A 19,061-nucleotide genomic window follows, 5' to 3' on the forward strand; every position below is an offset into this window, starting at 1 on the left:
TTATTCCCTATCTTTCTTTAGGAGTAAGACAACTTCCCTATCCAGGCCACTTTCAAAAGGTGGAGATTCTGGGGTTGGAGACTCAGATAAGGCATGTAAGGAGGGTTACCCCCCAAAGCCCTCAGGTGTATTTGGATAGAGGGAAGAGGGGGTGATGCTATGGACCCTGGCCTGAGTTATATGGCAGTGCCAGCTGCCCCTACCCACCCTGTCCCCACTTTCTCCACTCTGCCAATTGATGCCTGTTCCTCAAAACTTTCTAATCACAGAAGGATAGCCCCCACCCACTGTGGCTCAATTCTGGGCCTCTGGGAACATGGCAGGGCTGTGAATCTCTTCTTCCTCTTCCCGAAAGCAGGCTGGCCTTCTCTGTGAGCTGGGAGCTTGCTGGGCCTTCAGTGGACACGAGGCTACGATATGGTTGATGCTCTGGCAGAAGTGGCACTTCTTGGGCTGGGTGGCTGTTTGGAGTCCTTGGCATGATGGTCTAGACCTCCCCGGTTGTAGCACCTGTCTCCCTTTGATCTGCGTTTCTGCCTGTTCTTCCCTTTGGGCCACCTCTTGCTCCCAATAAAGAACACCCCACCAGGGCCGGTGACTCTGAGAGATTCAGGCCCTTGGCGGACTTCTTAAAGGTGAACTCCACGGCCTCACCATCCTTCAGGCTCCGGAAGCCCTCCATGTGCAGCTTACTCGGGTGCACAAAGACATCCCCCGCAGGCCGTCATGGGCAGGAAGCCGAATCCCATGTGCAAGTTGAACCACTTACAGATGCTGGCTCCGTGCATCAGCTGCGGCTCCACGGGCGCCCTGGCCGCATCCTCCTGCGACTCCTCAGGCGCCTCGGCGCCACCACCTGCAAACTGCTGGTTTGACCCCAGAGCCCATGGCAGTTGGCTGAGCCCAGGGTCCTGGGCCCCTGGCTGGCCAGTTGCTGGCCCCAGAGAAGTCCGGAGGCAGAAAGAGTATTAATGAGGGGAAATAGTTGAAATTACTTGCTATAATGAGATTTTGGAATTTGTGTCTTTTGCTTTTCTACACCCCCTTTCAATGAATAGCCTTGTAAGTAAGAGTCTGGAACCTTCCTATCTGGGTTCGGATGCTGCCACTACTACTGCATAGCTATATAACCTTGCACAAGGCATTTATTTCTCTGTACCCCAGACTCATTATGTATAGTATTGGGTTACTAAAAATAACTTACCTCACAGGGTCCTAGTATGAATTAACTAAATAGGTATGACAGAAATAATTTAGAATGGTTCTTGGCACATAGAAAGTACTATAGAAGTGTTTGCTGTTATTATGACCCCTGTTTTTGAAAGATAGAATTTCTTGCATTGCAAAGTTTGGAATGCCAGATACTACTACAGCATCAACTTCCCTTTTAGAAGAACTGGAAACACTCCAGGACTCACTTTTAGCCAGGGTGCTCTGCACTTCCTGAAGTGATGCTGGCCACAAAAGCAATGCTCATACAAGATAATGAAGTACCACATGATTGCAAAGTCAAGAATATCTAACCCCTAAAAACACCAAAAGGAACTTGGTTTAGATTTGTCCTATGCTTGAGAGCATAATTGGTATGAGGCAGGCAAAGATCCAATTAATGGGTGGCCCAGGCAATGGAGAGGAGATCCTGGGGATGGGAGGATGGCTCCACAGAACACCTGGACTCAGCTATGACATTCCTGACAGCTGCACACAGGAGCTGGCTCCAGGACCTGAATCCAAGTTTACAAATTCTCTAAGTTAAAAGTGATGGAACAGAGGCAACTGAACCCATGCTACACTTTTATTCTTGTAATAGCATCTTAACTCAGTAAAGTCTTTTGAAGTTTATAAATACACTTTCCAATACAAAATCTCAGTGATTCACCAGTGAAAGATAGAGGGCATATATCTTCTCTAAAAAATTCATAATATAAAAATAAGTATTAAGAGGATGATACAAATTTACTACTCATCCCCAAAGTCATTTCCAATCTTTCACCTCTTATCCAATGGATACAGTTTTTATTAGAGAAAACATCCTGGATCTAGAAGTTGAGAAACAAATTAGGAAAAGTGAAACTATTGAAAGGGTCATCTCAGCTAGGTAAGAAAAATAGTAACGGCACCATAAGCATGGCTCCAATGTTTAGATTTGACTCTACTCCCTCAGCCTGTACAGAAAGTCATGGCAGACACAGCTCCTACAGTGCTATGGTTTGCTGCTTCAACCCCACCCCAAACTCTGATTGAATCCATTCCAGATTCCCCCTTGCCCAAGCTGCTCAGCACTGCCTACTGCTCAGTGAAGATACTCCCAGTTGGAAGTGGTAGTTGAGGAGCAAATAAGATAGCAAATTCAATTCAACTCAACTTAATTGAATTAAATTCAGTTAAATGTGTATTTATTGAACTCCTTATAATACAAATTATATAAATGTGCTAATTCATATAAATAAACTAGGTTCAGGATTAGGGATACAAGAAATGAATATAAGGTACTATTTCTACTTTCAAAGAGCTCATAATTTAATGAGTTAGACATGTAAAAGTATTAAGAACCAAGCTGCAGGGTGCCTTTTAAGAGATATAAATGTAATAAAATGGGCTATGAGGGCACACAAAAAAGTGCCTATTTCTAATGGGGCAAGACAAGTACCCTGTGCTATAGTATCTCATTTAATCCTGTGAACTCATTAAGGTGGAAGCTATCCCCATTTGAGAGATAGAGTAACTGAGCCTGAAACAGGCTGCCCAAAGTTATGCAGGAAGTAAATGAGTGAACTTAGACTTGAACTCAGGTCTTCTGAAGCTAAAAGCTTGTATTCTGTTCCTCACATCTTGCTGACAGTCCTGATCAGATTGGGGACCTGTAAAATTCCATCGTAGGGTCCCTGAAACCCTATACATTCCATGGGAAGGCAATGCCTTGTCCTTACAAGGGTCTGAGCCTACCCTGATATTACTTACAGTGGGAATTACAACATTTCGGTGGACTTGTGCATCTGGATTACAATAAAGGCAATATTAGGGAGATATAAATCCATAATTGCAATACACTCAATAAGAAAGAGGCACAGAATCTCAGAAATCAGTCCAGGAATGGATTCTGCTCCCTGCTCTCACGAGATGCTTCTATGTCTGCAGCCCCTGTTGCAGCCCCCAGCACTGTGGCAGGTCCGTGAAGTGGTTTTCTCAGGGAGAACAAATGAGTGCTGCTGAACTGGGTGCCTGTTGCAGAACCATCATTCTATAGACTTTTTATTTGCAGCGCTCACCTTAGGAAGTTAATGCTTCTAAGTGATGCCTAGGCAAACTGCCAGTTGTTTTTGCTTAACGTTAATACGTGCTTCTGATTTGGTTACTATGGTTACAGACACTTCCAGTGTTGGCTTTCACTCAAATCAGAAGTCTCATCTTTTATACATCATGAATGTTGCACTCTGACCCAGCATTCCAATCTGGTCCCATCCAAACAGGGACCCATAACTTCATGTTGTAGTCTTCAAGGGCAGGGGGTTAGGTAAGGGGGCCTTATTTTTAAAAAAATGTTTTATGATATACTTTTATAATTAAGTGAAATGCTACCTTCTGAAAGGAAAACAGGATATTTTTTCCTAATAGGAGCCTGGGATCCAATTCAGGTGAGGGCCATTTACCTCAAATGGTACACAATTTACCTCCACGGGGAAAATTAGTTTTCTTTGCATTACTCCTCCAAAGTAATCAGAATTCAACAGAATTACTCTCCTTCATCACTACATAGTGGGGGATCCCCAATATCATGACTGGTTGCAACTTTGTCTATCATCACCCAAGGCAGAATCGCCACTGGCCCGTGAAATTACTTCCTCCGATAGCAGGATGACCTTTATAACTGCCAGCCTTCAGAAAAGTGCCTGGGGAAGCCTTAGCCCGTTCTTCCGATCAGATGCCTAGCTGCCTCTGCCTTTGATAAATTAATCATTCAGAGGGTGCCAGCTCAGATGCTGTGAGATTTAAAACAAGCATGTGCTTTACACGTCTACAGTTACCCTTCTGCTTAAGCTACTCAGACAGGAGGCTGGAGGTTGTTGGGAAGGCTGATAATGTACTCCCTGTCCCCTTTTCAAACTGCCCTTGACATTCATTTTTTACTAATTTAATCTGCATACAAGTCTTAGGCAGGGAGGTGAGGCATCCACTTAGAATGACTGGTCCTAGGCCCCATCGCCAACATTTTGGTAACAATAAAAAGATGCTCTTGGGCTTCCCTGGTGGCGCAGTGGTTGAGAGTCCGCCTGCCGACACGGGTACGTTCCCCCGGTCCGGGAAGATCCCACATGCCGTGGAGCGGCTGGGCCCGTGAGCCATGGCCGTTGAGCCTGCGCGTCCGGAGCCTGTGCTCCGCAAACGGGAGAGGCCACAACGGTGAGAGGCCCACATACCGAAAAAAAAAAAAAAGCTCTTTCTCATCTTACATATTATTTTGATTCATCACTGTTTGCAGTGGCTTCGTTTTGTTCTTGCTGGAAAGGATTACGGAGAATACTTTTATTCTGGGTCTTTAAAATAGGAACACTTTATTCTGCTCCCCTAAAACCCAGGCAGCAGGCAGCTCTGGCACTCCCCCAGAGCAAATAATGACTCGGTATTTCAATATTCATTCTGAACACTATCTATTCCCCTGGGCAGTCAGGCACATGGCCCTCTGGAAATCAAGCAGCAATAAAATCCAGTTTAAACTGGTCAAAGTTAAGACATTTCAGAGAACGTGCGCTTGTTTTTTTCTACAAGTATAAATCTGACCACACTACTGTCTGTAGCTTCTCCTCAAGGACAGCAAGTATAGCTGCTGTAGTCAGGAAAGGATCTGACTTAAGAAAAAGGGCTCAAATTAACTATTTGCTTGCTTGATAACCAAAAGTTCCCCAGAGCCAAAGTCACAGTAAGGATACCTAATGAGGAAGGAATAGATAACAATTCTTACTTGCCTGCAGCCTGATTTCAGTTGGGGAAAGTTTAATTTAGTGCTTGTGTGGGTGGCATGTGCAAATTTGCAGAATAACTAGCATTAACTGTTTATTTACTTGTCCTTTTGGAATTTGGCTTGCAGCCTGGCAGCCATTCACTGGCCAACACTTAGCAAAAGTGAGGAGTAAGGAAAGTTTATTTTAGACAACCCCACTGCCTCTTTCTGCTCCTTCTTTCCACATCTACGGCATCCCTTCTCCCAGATGCCTCGAGCTATTATGTTCACTCTCTCAAAATTTGCTCTGGAAAGAATCAGAATAACTCATTTGTTCTGAGACATCATCCCTTTGGGACAATAATGTCTTTTTTATTCAGCAGTATTAGCAAATGAGGCATTCTACATAAATAAAATTTCCAGATAAACGAAGATTATACTTTTAAGTGCCAATTAAAAATTAATTGTCTTGGATAGCTACATTTTAAAATGCATTATGTGTATCACTATCTTCATATGCTAAGGGTATTAAAAATAATAATTGACCAATTGTATAGCACTTTACATACTACAAAGTGTTTTCACTAACATTTTCCCATTGATTTTGACATTTTTTAAAGGAAGATACTAGGTTCATGTTTGTAATATACGAATCATTGTTTCAAGTACAAGTTTCTATACCATAATTCATACTGCAATGTAATGCAATGATATCTTTCATGAATGTATATCATTTGCCCCTTCCCAGGGTCCCCGTGTTTTTGCAGTTTTTTCTGGGTCTTTGTGCTTGCCACCTCTGTAGAGTCAGCTCCTATTTCTCATTGCTGGAGAACCAGTATCCAGCAATTTTGACCATCCATCCTGGTTTACTATTTCTCCTTCAACTGACTGCTTCTATGAATTAACTTATTAAAATAGTGTCTTAAAGTAAGACCAAACAAAGCTATCCATTTGTTTCAGCTTGGCTTTCAGAATGACTCTATTTCCAAGATATAAAGCTTTAAAAGTCTCCTCTCTGACCACATTTTCTCAGACCATGACCCTTTTCTGGTTTTTAATATGCTTCCATACCCAGACTGGACCTTGTTGTGAGCCAATCCCACAATACTTTATTTTTTTAATTTTTATTTTATTTATTTATTTTTGGCTGTGTTGAGTCTTCGTTGCTGTGCATGGACTTTTCTCTAGTTGCGGTGAGCAGGGACTACTCCTCGTTGCAATGTGCGGGCTCCTCATTGTGGTGGCCTCTCTTGTTGCAGGGCACGGGCTCTAGGTGTGCGGGCTTCAGTAGTTGTGGCTCGTGGGCTCCAGAGTGCCTGCTCAGCAGTTGTGGCGCATGAGCTTGGTTGCTCCGCGGCATGTGGGATCCTCCCGGACCAGGGCTTGAACTCGTGTCCCCTGCATTGGCAGGCGGATTCTTAACCACTACGCCACCAGAGAAGCCCCACAATACTTTAATTAGGATCCCCCAATTGCTTCACTTCTGAGCAAGCCCAACCATCAGGTTCCTCTGATCCTGCCCCCAGGCTGCTGAACATTCCTAGGGAAATTCAGGGGCCCATGTTGAATAGTACATTATGATTTTTAAAATTTTGTAAAAATAATACATTATTTATAGAAATGTAGAAGATGAATTTTGAGATGGTCTCTTCTCCAGTAAAGGAAATAAATCATTAGCTTCATTGGGCAGTTCAGTGTATTTCTCTTCAAACCATTTTTTGTGTGTATACGTGCACATGCATGTGTGTTTGTGTGCATTTAGATAATACTTTTAATTTTGCATTCTTCTTTTTCCACATATGTTTATATCATTGGCACGTTCCCTTGTCATTGTATAGTTTTTCTACCCATCATATTTAATGATTGCATAATATTTTGTCAAGTAGTTATAAATATTTTCAATGTAAATCATGTCTCCATTATTAGATGTTTACCTTCTTTATTATGGTTTGTGACTTTGTAAATAACACTGCAAAAACCTTTTCATATTTGTACATTTTCTCTAATTAGGATTATTTCCTAATTAGCTCCTTGAGTTAGAATTACCAATCAAATAGCAAGAACTTTTAAAAAACTTAAAGTCTCTAGAATCTTACATCTTTCCTTCACTTAAATTTTTATCTTTTCCTATTTAATATGTTCACTAATTGATCATTTATCTTGTGTCTACTTTGTGTCAGGGACTAGGGAAACCAAGAGGAATAAAACATGGTCCCTGCCCTCAAGGGATCCTCAGTTCAAAGTTATCCCATGATTGGTGCCACAATGAAGTATTTAAGTGGTGGTGACACAAGGAGAGAATGACTAACTTAACAGAGGAGGCAAGATGTTTGCCTTAAATTTTTTTTTTTTTTTTTTTTTTTTTTTTTTGCGGTACACGGACCTCTCACTGTTGTGGCCTCTCCCGTTGTGGAGCACAGGCTCCGGCTCAGGATGCGCAGGCTCAGCGGCCATGGCTCACGGGCCCAGCTGCTCCGCGGCATGTGGGATCTTCCCGGACCACGGGACCAACCCATGTGCCCTGCATCGGCAGACGGACACTCAACCACTGCGCCATCAGGGAAGCCCTGCCTTAAATTTTAAAGAATGAGCAGGAATTCACCAGACAAAGGCACAGACCCTGAAGAAGAACGTTGTACTCAGAAAACTACAAGCACTTCATTTTCATTTGAACACAGTGGGGGAACCACTAAAATAAGAACACCTGATGTAATGTATTGCAAGCTAGGTATTGAGTACTTGCTAAATGTTTTGTAGACATCATCTCCAAGAGTCTTCACAGCAACCTGTGAGATAGGTATTATTAGCCACATTTTACAGATGAAGATTACTTAGTCACTGAATACTGATAAACAGCAGAAGTGTATCTGAACCCAGGTCCACCTGACTGCATAGCCAGAGGCCCTATTTGTCATGTTTTACTACCAGGTAGATTATAATTTCTGCTAAAGAGTATGGCTTCTTTTTTTAGTGCAGCAGGACTGATTATTCCCTCTTCTGTACTCTTGTCAGACCTGTACATATTTCTATTACAGCATTCATTATACTTATTTCTAGGGTCTGTTTGCAAGTATGTCTTCTCCATTAACCTGAGATTCTCAAGTGTAAAGGTTGTCTCTTATTTATATTTATCTTCTCAATGACTAACTCAGGCTCTAGCAAAGTGCAGAGATGAAATCAGTGTGAATGAATGAATTATTGGATGAATTTGTGAATTTTTAAGCCAGCCTGCAACAGGCCCTTTCTGTCTTGCAATTGCCAGTCATTTACATTTTTAGGAATTATCTGTTGTTGTTAAACACAACCATTATTAAAAATTAAATTTTATAAACATATAATTAAATACATTCTATTAAAAGCACAGGTAGCACATTGTCAAAATTCATAATTTCTTAATTATTTTACTATTACATATGCCCTTGCATTTATTTCGTTTATTGCCTCTGAATGGTGGAAATAGTCTCTAAAAGTGAGCTTCTCTTCCAACTCTGCCTTCACATTGGTATCTTACAATTGCCTGTAGTGCTGACCCTTTCTTTTCTTTTTTTTTTTTTAACATCTTTATTGGAGTATAATTGCTTTACAATTGTGTGTTATGGTATTCATTGTTCTGATTTCCCTGTTTCTCTGACTATTTCTCTTTCCTTTGCTTGTTCTTCTCTTTCTTCCTGTCTTTTAGAAGTTCTTTCTTTGGTCCTCTTAAATTCTCTTATTTTTTATTTCACCTACTTCCAAAGTGTCAATTTCTATCTCTGTAGAAACGACTTTCTCATTTATATCTCCAATACTAGCTTCTCTTTTTGGCTCCAAAATGCATATCTTATTTCCAAATACCTGCTGGGTATCCTGATCTAGATATTCTAGAATAGTTCTTGAACGACCGTGCCCATCGCATGCCTGAGACCAGCCCCCCACACCCTTGTGGCCATTCTGACTTCTGTAATCAAGCTGATGGTGACTTCCTCATTTTATTTAGTTACCTAGGCATGGATACTTAGTGTCATCTTTGTTTCCTTCCCCTCAATCCCCCTGACATTTTCCTTAAAATCTTCATCTGATAGTAGTCTTCCTTATGTTCTCTTTTCTACTGAATATTGTATAGATGAGATAGCGTGACCACATTTTGCCTTGTATTGCAGTTATTTATGCACTTGTCTTATACTTCTTAGATAGCAAGTCTTTTAAAAGGCCAGAACTAATTTTTAGAGTTCTTGGTATTCCTTAGAGCATCTAATGATATTATACATAGTAAATGCCTTATCTATATTCATTGAACTTAATTGAGTGACAGCCTGAGGGAGCTCTCTTATGATTAAATTGTATGGACTTTATGAATATATTTTGGTGTCTTAAAGGCTTTCTTTGACTAATTTCAAGTTCTTGGCTAGGGCTTGCATAATTGAGAGTGACAGATAAATAACTTCAAAGTAAGAATTTGAAAGCAGTAAGCTGAATAATGGCCCCCAAAGATGTTGACATCCTAATTCTCAGAACCTATGAATATGTTATCTTACATGGCAGAAGAAACTTCACAGACGTGACGTAAATGATCTTGAAATGGGGAGATTATCCTGGATTTTCCAATTGGGGTGTGTCCCATGTAATCACAAGGGTCCTTAGAAGGGGGAAGCAGGTGGGTCAGAGTCAGAGAAGGAGATATGATGACAGAAGTAGAAGTTAGAGTAACGTGGAGCCAGGAGCCAAGGAATGCAGGGATCTTCTAGAATGTGCAAAACACAAGGAAATGGATTCTCTCTGAAGCCTCCAGAAGAAACACAGCTTGGCTGACGCCTTGATTTTGGGCTTTTGACCTCTAGACTGATTTTGGACTTTTGATCTCTAGAACTATAAGGTAATAAAGTGTAGTTTTAAGTCTCTATGTTTATGATAACTTGTTATAGTAGCAATAGGAAATTAATACAAGGGATCTTGCTGGAATGTACATTTTAATCTGAGACAAAGCCAAGGAATCAATTCTTAATTGTGGAATTTCAAGTATATCTGTAAGCTGGTTGGAAGGGGTAGGTTTTGGCCAATACATCCACAGATTTTAAGACTGGTTGGCCGCATGACAAGGAATTACCAGAAACGCCTCAGGGGCAGAAAGTGTTCATGTGTACACATGATGTTCTGATCAGGAAACAACTCATCATAAACCCAGGAGTCAAATTAGCCTTCAGAGAATGAGAAATCAGAGAGCTAGAGGCTTCCCAGAAAGTACTCTCTTTATTAGAGATGAAGACAGTAGAGACTAAAGTGTGAAGTTAGGCCTTTGTCACAATTACCTCATGGCTGCACTGGGACCAGAATCCAAGTTGTTTTAGTCCTAGTTCAGTGTTCTTTCCTCTCCACTTCACTTTAACCATCCATATATTCAAACCACTGTTGAAAAATATCACCTTTCATTCTTTAGCAAGATTTTGGCTAATGTGATCATGTATATTAGTTACCTATTGTTGTGTAACAAATTACCCCAAACCTAGTGACTTAGAACACATTGATTATTTCTCATAGTTTCTGTCAGTCAGAAACTCAGAGGCATCTTGACTGATCATTTCTGGCTCATGGTCTCTCAGGTTGCAATCAGGATGGTGGCTGAATGGGGCTGGAATAACCACTTCCATGCTTGAAGTTGGTGTTGGCTATTGGTGTGAGGCCTCTGTTTTCTCCATGTGAGTCTCTCCATAGGGCTTCTTGAGTATCCTCATAACATGATAGCAGGTTTCCCCCAGATCATGAACAGGTAGAAGCCTTCCTTTTTTATGATCTAGACTCAGAACTCACATAACATCACTTCCATTGTATGTGATTTATTAGAAGTGATTCACTAAGTCTGGCACACATTCAAGAGGAGGAGGATTAGATTCTACCTTTTGAAGGAAGAGTGTTAAAGAATTTTTGGACATATTTTAAAACCACCACATCATGCCTTGAACCTCATAAATTCTTTGCAAAAGATATTATTATTCTTACCCCCATTTTAAAAAGTAGGAAAGTGAGGTTTAGAGACTTTAAGAGACTTGCCAAATCTAGTCTTTGTGCCTCCAAAACTAGTGCTCTGTTTTATCCTCCACTTTCACTTTTTATTTTCCAATACTGGTGTCCTTATGGAGCAAACACGAGAAGAATATAAAATATGTCCCCCTTTTTCCTACATACTTTTGTGGCTCATTATAAAGAAGCATAAATTAAAATGAAATGTTTTCTGTGAATATACATTTTCACCTTCAATTTATTTCCCACCCTCACTTCATCTTGTTCTCCTGCCCTGCAATGGACAGAGGCTGCAGTAAGATGGCCATGCAGAGTGTTCTATGGCTGTCAGTTACCGGGGTGACAAGGAGCATGATTCTTAACAGGGTACACAAGCTTCCTTCCTCCAAAGCACAGATATGCTCCATGAGAAATAGATGTTGTGTCATTTTAATCCACATGGTTAGCTGCCTCTCCTTAAAGTTCGGTGACTCTATCCAGGGTAAAGAAAGAAAAAGCAATGTATATTGATCCTCTGATATGTCCCAGATATGGTGCTTTATATACTGGTGAGCTCCTTGAGGGTGAGACTTATTTACCTTTGTCTCTTCCTTCTCTTCTCCCAAATTCTAAACAGTGACATTCCATGGGACTTGATTTTTACATTTCTTCCCTTATCCATCTATACTAACTTTTGGATGAGCTCGTGGCTTTAAATGCCCTCTGTATCCCAATAGCTCCCAAATTTATGTCATCAGCCTGGATCTCTCCTCAGCACTGAACACTCACATATCTAGACACCTACTAGACATCTCTGCTTGGTGTATTAAACCCAACCTGTACAAAACTGAACTTCTGACTTCCTTTCCCTTTAAACCTTTTCCTTACCAATCATAGTGAATGATGCTAATATTCATCCAATTGCTCAGATCAAAAGTCTTGGGAGTTCTTTCTGACTTTTCTGAAGTCTTCTCATACCCACATCCAATGCATCAGAAAATTCTATTAGTTTTATTTTAAAAATTTTATCTCAAATCCAGTGACTTCTCAACACCTCTATCACTACCTCCCAGTCTTAGTCATCATTCTTCTCCTAACCTGTCCTAACTTTTCCTTCTTCCATTCTCATCTGTCTTCCTCCAGTCTAGTCCCATGCAACAGTCAGAGTGATCCTTTGAAAACATAAATCCATATCTCATTACTCCCCTGGTTAAAATCCTCTAGTGGCTTCCCACAACACTCAGAACTTCTTTCCAGTGTCTCCAAGGCCCAACACACTCTGGCCCTTTCCCACCTGTCTGAGCCCTTTTCCTGCCACACTCATCCTTGCTCACTTTGCCTCAACCACAGGGCAGTCTAGCTTTTCCTTGAACATGCCAAGCATACCCCCACCCCAGGGCTTTACAAATCCTCACAACTCTGCTGGAATGCTCTTCCACCAGACAGCCATTTGGCTTTCTCCTTTACTTCATTCCAACTTCTGCTAAATGTTGCCTTCTCAGAGAGGTCTTCCTTAGTCACTCTATTTAGAGCTTACTCTCCCCCTACCTTCCCATCAGTCCCTGCCCCCTTATTCTGCTGTTTTTCTTTATAGCACTGATTAATTGTGCTGTAAACATATACATAAATATTGGGTTAAGTGTGGTTTTTGCTTATGTCCTTCGGTACAACATAAGCTGGAGCTTTGTTTTATTCATTAGGCTAATAGTAGGTGCTCAGTCAACATTTTCTGAATGAATGAATGAGTGAATGAATAAATGAATTAATTAATCTTTGTATCCTCAGTGTCTAATCTCAAATCTGTAATGTAAAACCTGCTCAATAATATTTACTTGAATTATTTCACTTAATGCTCCTAACTAACTTCAGATGTAAATAATTTTCTCACTTTACAGACATTATGTAATTTGCCTAAGGGCACTCAGCTGAGCAGAAATTTGATTCCTGATCTCTGCACTTTAGAGCTTCTGCATTTCCACTTCCTCCTAGGGTTTCCATTTCCCTATGCTGCCTACCAGGTCTCAGGATGGCTCAGATGACAATGAAAAGGCTCCTCTACATTGTGTTCATATGAGAAAGCTAAGGAGAACTCAGGTGGATGGGATCTGGGTCTCCATAGTAACCCAAAGAGACACTTGGCAAATTCCAAGTACCAAGTCTTCTGATCGATGAGGGCAATAGCATTCTTGTCATTTCCTCCTCAAAGAGCTGTTCCAGAGTGCATCCTAAGAGTTTTTCCTGTACCTGGGCAATCAACAACACACTCCAAGGCTGTTGTCTGAGGCCAAGTCTAGATGGCCTTAGAGCCCACATTCCACGTGGTTCTCTTCAGATCTCAGGAGGAGAGATGGTGGAAAGACAAGGTACATATTAAATGACACTCTGCATACCTTAGGAAGCTGTGGGTGGGAGTGACGGTAGGAAGCATCAGTGAGCAAAATCAATTACTTTTCCACAAATCTTCATGTCAATAAGCCTTGCAAATAAGGCTATTTAGTGTAATTATCATGTACTTTGTAGCTATTGCTTCCAAGACTGCCCAGTCTAAAAGGCTATCTTCTCCATGAAGCCAACTTCAGTTACTTCAGCTCAAACTAATCATTTAATCACTTGCCATCGGGTTTTATATTTTGTCCTTCAATTATAGAGTTCTTGATTCTTTAGCGGGCACATAGCTTGGCTCCCTAACAGGATTGCCAGCTCCTTGAGAGCAGGGACCACAGCATATATTCCTCTGTTGTCCTCACAAAGCTCTTTCCTTCCCCTCACTTTTTTACTATAATCTACATATCAGCTCATCTCCATGGAGATTCCTGAAATAATCCATGCCAAGGTAGAGAGTATTTTAGGTGGCTTCCTACCCCACTCTCCTACATCCCATCTCAACCAGGTTTTATATTCTAGAATTCACTGTGCTACATTGACCCATTGACTGATATGCCTGGAGGGAGCTCTGGTCACTTGCCCACCTAGCCATAGTCTTCCCTGAAGGCCTCCTACATCAGGTAGGAGATACAATTCTCTTACTTACTGACCCTTTAACTCCTGGCAAGTCATTTAACCTCTTCCAGTCTCCGTTTTCTCTATCTCTTAGGGCTGTTTGTGAAAATTAATTGAGGCAGTGTGTATTAAAAAACTTTTAAAAATATACATTTTCTTACTATATTTTTAGATACTTATAAGGTAATAACAATAACCAAGATTAATAAGATAGTTAGATGTGGTAATAAAATGGAGATTTTATTTTGTACAAAGCTAACTGACTCATCTGGGCATTATAACCATAACTTTGTAAGAAAGAAAACTATCTCCATGTGGATTTTTCTCTGGAAGTAATTCCTAAGACCAGGATTCAAGTGCAAATACTATATCCCATGAAACACCAGCAGGGGAAAAAGGAATTGATATAGAAAAGGGAAGGCAGGGAAGAAGAGGTGTGTTATTTCACCAGCTACCAGAGTGGACAAATGAAGCTTATTCCCATGAGAAAACTCCAGGAAAATTATAAAGCACATGCCCTGGAATTATCCCACTCGGGAGGTGAAGGAGCAGGGGGTATTAATGCACACATTCCCATCACTCATTGCTTGCAGACTGGTGGGGGTGAGAAAGTTAATTCCTGGTACTTCCAGCCTGCCTTGTGGAGGCGTCTGGGGGTGGTGGTGGGAGCTATAGTACAACCCTCTGGAAAAACCCACAGGCACATAACTGGCTAAAATATTGTGATCTATAATAAGAAACACATATTTGGTCTTTGTCACTGTTTCTGGCACAGAAATCCTAAAACCATTGGAATTTCTTAAATGACAAGAGTGATAAAGGTAAGACAATTTTAAGATTTTTTTTAGGTTAATGAGGTGACTTTTGGAAAGTACCTAGGTAACCTAGGGGTGGAGACTGGCCACCGTGGGAGCCAAGTGTGTGATTAGAGGGTTGGAACTTTTAATCCCACTCCCCTGACCTCCAGGAAGGGAAGAGGGGCTGAAGTTTAAATCAATTGCCAGTGGCTGATGATTTATTCAATCATGACTATGTAATGAAGCCCCCATAAAAAACCTAAAAAGGTTGGGTTTTGGAGAGCTTCTGGGTTGGTGAACACTGGATATTCAGGGAGAGTGTGTGCCCCTTCCCACATATCTTGCCCTGTGCATCTCTTCCATCTGGCTGTTCCTGAGTTATACACTCTTATAATAAACTGGTTATCTAGTAAGTAAAATGATTTTCTGAGTTTTATGAACAGCTCTATTAAATTAATCAAACTCAAGGAGGGGGGTCATTGGAACCTTCGATCTATAGTCAGTCAGTCAGAAGCACAGGTAACCACCTGGACTTGCTATTGGTGTCTGAAGTGGGGCTGGGGGGACAGTCTTGAAGGACTGTCTCCTGGGAGATAGTGTCAGAATTGAGTTGTAGGCCACCCAGCTGGTATCTGAGAATTGCTTGGTATGGTGGGAAACATTTCCCCCAAATGAATAAATTAGGCATCATATTTTTATATTCATTATTTAATTATATCTGGGTTTCATAATAACTTTATGAGTTATTTATCAGAAAGTATTATTATTATAAGCCAAATTCTACAGATGAGAAGCCTGGCACTAAGTTATGAGTTAGAATTTCTTGTTTAAAAGGCAGAAAATAAAGAATTAATTCTTTTGATCTGAAATGCATAAGTCACAGAAAATTTATAATGATAAAAGCTAATATGTGGTTATTTAAAGGATAATATAGTCAACAATGCCTGGAAATCAGAAGCAAAATTCCTTTTTCTATAGTAAAGGGCATTTAATATAAACTTAAAAAAAAAAGGTTATGTGTGCGTCAATTGTTCTTAAATTGTTTTTGTAAAACTTTTGCCATGTTTCCAGCATTTTTATGGAGTCTTAAGAGGAAAAATTACTCTGTGAACATTTTTTTCTTAGTAGGGCAAATAAATAAATAAAGATGAAACTCTGCATGCCTCTGAAACCCAGATAAGTGTTCCTTTGTAACTCTCACCAATATAGAAAAATCTATTTAAATTTTCTCACTTCCCCTTTCCTTTCAAACATGATCCAGTTAGCCTTGGCTCCCACCTCCTCCTTCCCCAGTTATAAAACCAAACAGAATGTTTGTACTGAAGGGACAAGTCTGTGCAGTGACTCAGAGGAAACAAGTGTTTATAAACCGTGTTTCACTAAAGCCTCGGCACAAACATGGCTGTGGCCCAATTCCAGATTGGACAGGGTGAAACTCAGTAGTATAGGCCTGGCAAAGCAGAGTGTTGGAGGAGTCTAGCCAGAAACAAGACCTGGGCTGCAGGAGGCCTTGAGGCAACACCATACCTTGGAGATCTTTCATCTCCAAAGGTCAAAACAAAAATTGCTTAAAACTAAGTCAGACAAATAAATGTTTGGGTTTTGCTGGAATGGCGTATTCTCTTTGAATTTTCAGTATAGTTTAGCCTGGCTGCAGCTTCCTTGCTGGTGAATCTCTATTTCACTGTGTCCACGAGCTGTGTTCTTTACGTAATATTTTGCCCTAGGGCCTACACTGACCATATCTGCCTGGAATTCAAAAGGTTGCAAGGATAGTTCGGTTTATCTCTGAAGTCAGTCAGATCTAGTTTTGACCCTCAATTCTCTGCTTTATACTTTCATTTGAAAAATATTTACCGAAGACTTATTTTGTGCCAAGTATGGTTTTAAGTGCTGAGAATGAGTGAGCCAGCAGGATAGACGAAGTCCCTATTTCCCTGGTCTTCCCTTCTACTTGGAGTAAACAGGAAAAAAAAAAAAAAGAAAACGAGAACACAGATTATTTCACAGTGATGGCAGTAATGTCATGAAAATACAGTAAGTCCCCTGCATACAAACGAGTTCTTTTCCAAAAGTGTGTTCGTAAGTCCAATTTGTTTGTAAGTCCAAAAAAGTTAGTCTAGGTACCCAGCTAACACAATCAGCTATATAGTACTGTAGTGTAATAGGTTTATAATGTTTTTCACACAGATAATACATTAAAAACAAACACACACACAAAAAAGAAAACATTTTTAATCTTACAGTACAGTACCTTGAAAAACACAGTAGTACAGTACAACAGCTGCCATCCAGGGGCTGGCATTGTGTGAACAGGCAAGAAGAGTTACTGACTGGAGGAGGGAGAGGAGGTAGGAGATGGTAGAGCTGAAGGACTGTTAGCATTTGGAGATGGAGGGCAAGCTACAATTTCACTCACTCCTGACGTTGATGGCACAGGTTCTGGTTCCCTGCTGGATTCGATTCTATCTACCCTCTTGAAGAAACGATCCAGTGATATCTGGGTAGTAGCTCTTTTTTTCTCATCATAGATGACACGGTAGCACTAGATTGCGTTCTGAACAACTGCTGCAACCTTCGTGTACCATTCTACATTCAGGTCCTGTGCCTCAAACACTAACATTGCCTCCTCAAATAAAGAAAATTCCCTTGCCATTTCCTGCGTCGTGAATCTCTTTGGTTCTTCAGTTATTTCTTCTTCCTGTTGTCTCTCTTTGTCCTTTCTCTGGGCCTCCAATTCCATCAGGTCTTCATTAGTATGCTCCTGGTGTTGCACAGCAAGGAGTTCAGTGAAGTCGTCCTCTTGCAGATCTAGCTCCAGCTTCTTGCTGAGGGCCACTAAGTTAGTGAAGACTTCTTTGGACTCCTCATTCACCTTCTCAAATCCATGAAAATCATGAACAAACTGCGGGCAATGCTTCTTTCAAACCTCATTTGTGGTGATGGCCATAACCTCACACCAAGCAAAGTCAATGTTCTTTATGGCCTCATAGATGTTATAGTCCTTCCAAAATTGTCGCAAGATTGTTCCTGGTTCGTCACTCGCCTTTACTGCCTGACGAAAAGTATGATGTAAAATAATATTTCTTGACTCCCTGGTCCATAAGTTGGATGAGCGACATAGTATTCGTTGGCAGATGCACTACTTTGACTTTGGGGTGAAAGTCATCCATGAATGGAGGGTGGCCTGGAGCATTGTCGAGCAGCAAAAGAATTTTGAATGGGACGTCCTTCTCCAAGCAGTATTTCTTTACCTCAGGGATAAAGTGGTGGAAAAACCAATCCTGGAAAATGGCCTGTGTAACCCAGGCTTTGGGGTACTCTTCCACACGACAGGAAAAGAGCCCTTGCCTATGTTTTCAAGGGCTTTTGGGTTCTCTGAATGATAAACTAAGAGAGGCTTCAGCTTCAGATCGCTGGAAGCATTGCCACCAAACAACAGAGTTAGCCTATCCTCTGCTGCTTTATAGACTGGCATCAAATTTTTTTTTTTATTTTTTTAACATCTTTATTAGAGTATAATTGCTTTACAATGGTGTGTTAGTTTCTGCTTTATAACCAAGTGAATCAGTTATACATATACATATGTTCCCATATCTCTTCCCTCTTGCGTCTCCCACCTTCCCTATCCCACCCCTCCAGGCGGTTACAAAGCACCGAGCTGATCTCCCTGTGCTATGTGGCTGCTTCCCACTAGCTATCTACCTTACATTTGGTAGTGTATATATGTCCATGCCTTTCTCTCAATTTGTCACAGCTTACCTGTCACCCTCCCCATATCCTCAAGTCCATTCTCTAGTAGGTCTGTGTCTTTATTCCTGTCTTACCCCTAGGTTCTTCATGACATTTTTATTTTCTTAAATTCCATATATATGTGTTAGCATATGGTATTTGTCTTTCTTTTTCTGACTTACTTCACTCTGTATGACAGACTTAGGTCTATCCACCTCATTACAAATAGCTCAATTTTGTTTCTTTTTATGACTCAGTAATATTTCATTGTATATTTGTGCCACATCTTCTTTATCCATTCATCCAATGATGGACACTTAGGTTGTTTCCATCTCTGGGCTATTGTAAATAGAGCTTCAATGAATATTTTGGTACATGACTCTTCTAGAATTATGGTTTTCTCAGGGTATATACCCAGTAATGGGATTGCTGGGTCATATGGTAGTTCTATTTGTAGTTTTTTAAGGAACCTCCATACTATTCTCCATAGTGGCTGTACCAATTCACATTCCCACCAGCAGTGCAAGAGTGTTCCCTTTTCTCCACACCCTCTCCAGCATCTATTGTTTCTAGATTTTTTCATGATGGCCATTCTGACTGGTGTGAGATGATATCTCATT

General features: G+C 40.8%; 1 pseudogene across 1 annotated transcript; it reads right to left on the reverse strand.

Annotated features, from left to right (window-relative positions):
• Nucleotides 1-294: 294 nt before the first annotated feature.
• Nucleotides 295-8,834, reverse strand: LOC307190435 (protein lin-28 homolog A-like; annotated as a pseudogene). The gene is made up of 2 exons: nt 8,774-8,834; nt 295-934 (listed from the first exon to the last, which is right to left on the reverse strand). The product of its transcript is annotated as a protein lin-28 homolog A-like (transcript).
• Between the last annotated feature and the right edge of the window lie 10,227 nt (nt 8,835-19,061).

This window comes from Stenella coeruleoalba (assembly GCF_951394435.1).
Source record: "Stenella coeruleoalba genome assembly, chromosome: 8".
Lineage (NCBI taxonomy): Eukaryota > Metazoa > Chordata > Mammalia > Artiodactyla > Delphinidae > Stenella > Stenella coeruleoalba.